We start from the raw sequence: 6,323 nt of genomic DNA on the forward strand, positions 1-6,323 counted from the left end.
TTGGTGGTATGAGGTCCCCATGTCTCTCTACTTGCTTCTTTCTTTCATATCTCAAAAGAGATTGGCTTAAAACACATCTAATCTTATAGATTGAGTCCTGCCTCATTAACATAACTGCCAATAGCCCCATCTCATTAACATCGTAGAGATAAGATTTACCAAAACCAAACTAAACCCAATGCCGTCCAGTCGATTCCGACTCATAGCGACCCTAGAGGACAGAGTAGAACTGCCCCATAGAGTTTCCAAGGAGCACCTGGCGGATTTGAACTGCTGACCTCCTGGTTAGCAGCCATAGCTCTTAACCAGTACGCCACCAGGGTTTCTGTAAGATTTACAGCACGTAGGAAAATCACTTCAAATGACAAAATGGTGGACAACCACACAATACTGGGAATCGTGGCTGAGCCAAATTGATACACCTATTTTTGGGAGACACCCTTCAGTCCATGACATTTTACTCTTTGGCCTCCCAAAAGTCATGTCCTTGACACATGTAAAACATATTAACCCAATCATATCACAGCAAAAGTTTAAATCATCTCCAAGTCCAAATCCCAAAATTCCTCCTCATCTGTGAGATCTAGAATACAAGTTATCTGCTTCCAAAGTACAGTGGTGGAACAGGCAGGCACAAACTACTCATTTCCATTACAAATGGGATAAATTGGAAGGAAAGAAGGGCTAATAGGCACCAAGCAAGTCTGCAGTACACATTACATTAGCCCTCAAGGTTTGAAAATAATCCTCTGTTCTCTGAAACCATTTACACAACAGCCCTGCCCTCCAGAATCTGGGCGTTTGCCACATTCTCCAGATTCTGAGTGAAGCTCCCTTGGCCCTGGGCTTCAGCTCCACCTTCCAGGCCCAGTAGAATGGCAACTCTGCTCCCTCGGCTTTGAGTGGCCCCATAATCCTAGTCCATCTGAGTGGCAACACCACCCTTTGAGATCCCAGAGGTCTTGATCCTTCCCTTTGAGTCTGAGGCAGCTCTGCTTCCTGTGTTCCTTATCTCTTCAGCTTCTGTTTCCTGGTTCCTTGACATCTCGGTCCCTCGATCCTCTCAGCCCACTCCTGCCCTGTTGGGGCCAGTGTTCCAAAACTCTGTAGCTCTACCAATAAGTGCCTGGAGGCAACCCATTCCACCAGTAGACTTTGGCCAGAAGGTACTCAGCTCTCTTGCTCCATCAGTCAGCAAGTCTAGCTCCACTGATAAGTGTTTGAGGTAACCCACTCCACCAGGAAGTCTCCTGTACGAAGGCACTCAGCTTTCTCGCTCCATGGGTCGTCTCACGCTGGTCTGGTTCTGCTGCTGCCAGTCCTCTTCTGCTGCATCTCGCCACCTGCCCCACCTTCAGTGTAACACCTCTCGCCACTTCCTTCTGAGTCCTCACCAGAATTGTCTTTGGTGTCCATAATTCCACCAACAGTCTCTTCAGGGCAATTTAGGCTTCTACTATTAAGCACTTAAAAACTCTTCCAGCCTCTATCCATTCACAGTTTCAAAACTGCTTCCACATTTTAGGTACATGTTATAGCAGCCCCCCACTTCTGGTACCAAATTCTGTCTTAGTTATCTAGTGCTGCTATAACAGAAATACCATAAGTGGAGCCCTGCTTCATTAACATAACTGCCATTAATCCCATCTCATCGACATCATAGAGATAAGATTTACAACACAGAAAAATCACATCAGATGACAAAACAGTGGGATGTCACACAATGCTGGGAATTAGTATTCCCTGTACTTGGCCTAGCCAAATTGGTACACATATTTTTGGGGGGACACAATTCAGTTCATGACAGTACCCAAGAGAAAAGCATGTGCACACACCCCCAAGGACATGTGTGAGAGGGTTGTTCCATTCTAACAGCACAAACTGCAAATCTCCAGGTGTCCATAAATTGTAGAAAGGATAAGTAAATTGCCACGAACTGGAATAATGTGCAGCAATGCAAATGAAGGAACTAGAGCTACACATGGCAATGTGGGGGAAGGTCTGCGTGAAGCCTATGTGCAGTATAACTCATTTATATTAAGCCCCAAAAGGGCAAAAACCGGCCCATGGTGTCAGGCAGCAGGGTGGTAGTGACATGCTGTATGAGGGTCCTGGGGGTGCTGTGACAAAGAGCCACAAACTGGGCAGTTCAAAACAACAGAAACATATTCTCTCACAGTTCTGGAGGCCAGAAGACCAAAATCAAGGTGTCAGCAAACTTGCTGTCATGGATTGAATTATGTCTCCCCAAAATGTGTGTATCAATTGGGCTGGGCCATGATTCTTGGTGTTGTGTGATTTTCCTATATGTCATAAATCCTGCCGCTATGATGTTAATCAGAGTGGATGGGCAGCAGTTATGTTAGTGAGGCAGGACTCACTACAAGATTGGATTGTGTCTTGAGGCAATCTCTTGAGATATAAAAGAGAGAAGCGAGCAGAGAGATAGGGTGACTTCTTATCAAGAAAGCAGTGCCAGTAGCAGAGCGTGCCCTTTGGACTCAGGGTTCCTGAGTAGAGAAGCTCCCAGTCCGGACGAAGACTGATGAAAAGGCCGACAAAGAGAGAAAATCTTCACCTGGAGCGGACACCCTGAATTTGGACTTTTAGCCTATTTTACTGTGAAGAAATAGATTTCTCTTTGTTAAAGCCATCCACTTTTGAAATTTCTGTTATAGCAGCACTAGATGACTAAGACCCTTGTGTTCCCTCTGAGGTTTAGGGAAGAATCTGTTCCATGCCTCTTTCCTGGCTTCTGGTGGTTTCCTTCATTTGCTGGCATTCCTTGGCTTGTGGACATATGGCTCCAGTCTCTGCCTCTGTATTCACATGGCTTCTCCCCTGTGTCTACATCTCTTCTCATCTTATAAGGATACCAGTCAGATTCAATTTAGGGCCCACCCTACTCAGGTGTAAACTCAACTAATTACATCTGCAAAGATCCTATTTCCAAATAAGGTCACATTCTGTGTTCCAGAAGAACATGGGCTTTGGAGGACGCTATTCAACTCAATACGGACATGTAAGGCTGGACATGTCCAAGCATGTGTGTGAACGTCCACATCTCAAGCTCTTGTCCTTCACTTCAACCCTCTCTACCGTGTTCTGATCTTTCTATTCTGGATACACACTTTGAGGAGATTTCAACAAACAGGAACCTCTTCAGAAAAGAAAACACAGAGTGCTAAGAAGACCCCAGACTCTGTCTGAGAGCAGCTGTTAAAGGACCTGTGAGTGTCTTTCCTGGAGAAGAGAAAGAGTGACATGAGCAACATCTCAAAGCCCATGGGTCGGCAGGATGAAGAATATATGGCATGCAGGGTCCCAGGACTGATGGTGGAAGGCCACTGTCTGAGACCCAGTGCTCAGGGATGCTGAGTGACTAGTTCCTGAGGACCAAAAAAGGACTTACACTGAACAGAGACGCTCATGGTGGGTAGGAAGCACACAGGGGCCCACTGCTGGGGGTTCTCCCAGGAACTGTGTGGTAGTTGGTAGGACAATGCTATGGGCTGAATTGTGTCCCCCCAAAATATGTGTTGGAATCTTAACCCCTATATCTGTGGATGAAATCCTGTTTAGACATAGGGTTTTCTTTGTTATGTTAATTAGGCCATATCACTGCAGAGTGTGTCCTAGACCGAATCACTTCTGAGTTATAAAAAAGAGCAGATTAGACATAGAAACAAGCACAAACAGAAGACAGATGCCACGTGAAGATCACCAAGGAACTGAGGAACATGAGGGCTACGGAAGCTAAAGAAGACAAGGATCTGCTCTTAGAGCCCAACAGAGAGAGAGCCTTCCCCTACAGCTGGCACCCTGAATTCGAACTTCTGGCCTCCTAAACTGTGAGAAAATAAATTTCTGTTCTTTAAAGCCACTCTCTTTTGATATTTCTGTAGCAATAGGAGGCTAAGACAGACTATTGCAGAATAGATTCAAACATTCCACTCAGGTCATGAGTTTTTGGTGGCCATTGTTGAGATTTCTTGCAGCCTGGAATTCTGGGATCTGGTGAAAAAGTAGTATAAAGTGATATTCAAGGCTCTGAATTTTGAAAAGAGCCTGGGTGGTGCAAACGGTTAAGCATTGGACTACTAAACGGAAGATTGGCGGTTCAAACCCACCCAGAGAGACCTCAGAAGACAGTCCTGGCAATCTGCTTTTGAAAGGTCACAGCCTTAAAAACCCTATGGAGCAGCTCTATTCTCCATGCATGGGGTTGTCATGAGTTGGAGCTGACTCGACAGCAACTAACAATAATAACCAGTTCTGAAAAACTCCTCTGGCCCCGTTGACTTCCACCCCAAGGTGGCTGGAGTTCGGGATTTCATCAGGAACTCAATGTTCCTGTCTTGACAAATGTCTGGCACCTACCTGCAGGCAGATGCAGATCCCTGCAATAAAAGTAGAATCAGAATCTTTGCCAAAGAGAAGCTCACTTTAGAGCCTTACGCCTCAACAGGTGAAGGTGGGGTGGCTTTCCTGCTGAGAAGCTGGTTCCTCCTGGGTCAGCCAGTTCTTTCTTCCCATGTTTCCCCAACTCGCTCATCACCTGGCTTCTCTTGACTTTTGCATGGGAGGCCCCAGGAAGACGACAGGGGCTCATCAATCAGTTCCTCCTTGCGCAGGGTCTTCTGGATGGACTGGCCAGCCCAGGCTTGGCACCCAGCAGGGCACATGCAGAGGGTTCAGAGCAGCTCTGCAGGACCTGGTTGGACAGTTGCACACTCCCTGAACACATTGTGGAGCATTCAGAGTGAGGTTAGTGCACAAAGCTCAGGATGGTGAAAGCTGTAGGTTTGGATTCAAGCTATTGCAAAATGTTCAAATGTTCCTGATGAGAAGATGCAAAGATAATGTAATGACTGATGTGACCGAGAGAATGTTCAGTGTCACTGTGCTCGTAACTAACTCTCTGTTTGAGTGGGGCCTGGACACATCTTGACCTGGGGTATGAGAGGCCAGCCCCTCAGCACAGTGTGGGTGAAGTTGGCCTGTTGGGAGATGCTGGCCAATGAAGCCATTCTAAACTTGCTTGAAAGGGGAGACGGAGAGGTGGGTGGCCTTTAAGCTTCTGAACAGCCAAATCCTTGCCCACAAAACATTTCATTCCATTCAGGGCTTGCATTTGGGGTTTTCTTACATGATTGGGGCCTATTGCCTTAAGACCATCTTAAGATATTCTTCATGCTCTCACTGAAGAAAACATAGATTTCAAAGGTCACTGTCCTAGTTTCCTGGAGTTGTCATAACAAAGTATCACAAGCCCACGGTGGCTTAAAATAAAATAAATTTATTCTCTCACTGTTCTGGAGGCCAGAAGTCCAAAACCAAGGAGTCGCAGGGCCGCGCTCCCCCTGGAGGCTCCTTCTCCACCTCTTCCAGCTTCTGGTAACTCAGGGCGTTCCTTGGCTGTGGCTGCACCACTCCTGTCTCTGCCTGTCTTCACACAGTTTCTCCTCTGTGTCTCTGCTTGTCTTTTTTGTCCCTTATATGGACATCTGTCATTGGAATTTGGGCCACATTAATCCAGGACAATCTCCTCTCAATCCTTACCCTAATTACAGCTGAACAAATCCTTTCACCAATTAAGGTCACGTTCTCTGGTTTGAGGTCAGGACGTGGATACATCTTTTGGGGGCCACCATTCAGCCCATTGTAGTCTCTGTAGGAAGCTTTACCAGCATCAGCCTCTTCCTCTCTCTGGGTGTACACATTTCCAATTTGGCTCTAGGTAGAAATCCCTGGAATTTGGTGAAATGCCCACCAAAGCCAGGCCCACACAAAGGACTCCATCCAGACAGTGGTGTGTGTGTGGTGGGTGGGGCAGGCCCAGAGCCTCAGGAAACCTGATATTGAGGTCAGCCAAGACCAGAGGTTTTTAAATGCTGAAGCTCTAGAACCCTCTCTGCAAACACCATCTAAGGAGAATGGTAAGTAAAGCAAACAGATCACAGGAGTCACTGTAGGGGTGTTGAGGGCTCTGACACAGCCGTTCTTCTCGGCTTCCCCTCCCCCGCCACAGTGACTGTTCAAGGGGAGGGAGGAGGCAGCAGAGGGTACAGCACTGAATCAGGTCAGACCAGGAGATCTCAGCAAAGATGCTTTTAGTCTGAGCCTCGGTGTTCTCAGTGACATGACTGCAACCTCACAGCACAGGTATGAAGAAGGTTACATAAGACAGACAATAGGAATGTGCTGTAAACTAACAGTGTTAAAGCTTCCTAGGCATCCCCATTGGGTTTTGTGGTGCTGACTTGCAGCCCATGATATTCCAGGAGCTTCTGTTCCTGTATTAACAACCATTAGCGTGCTTG

Source organism: Loxodonta africana, chromosome 21 (assembly GCF_030014295.1).
Source record: "Loxodonta africana isolate mLoxAfr1 chromosome 21, mLoxAfr1.hap2, whole genome shotgun sequence".
Lineage (NCBI taxonomy): Eukaryota > Metazoa > Chordata > Mammalia > Proboscidea > Elephantidae > Loxodonta > Loxodonta africana.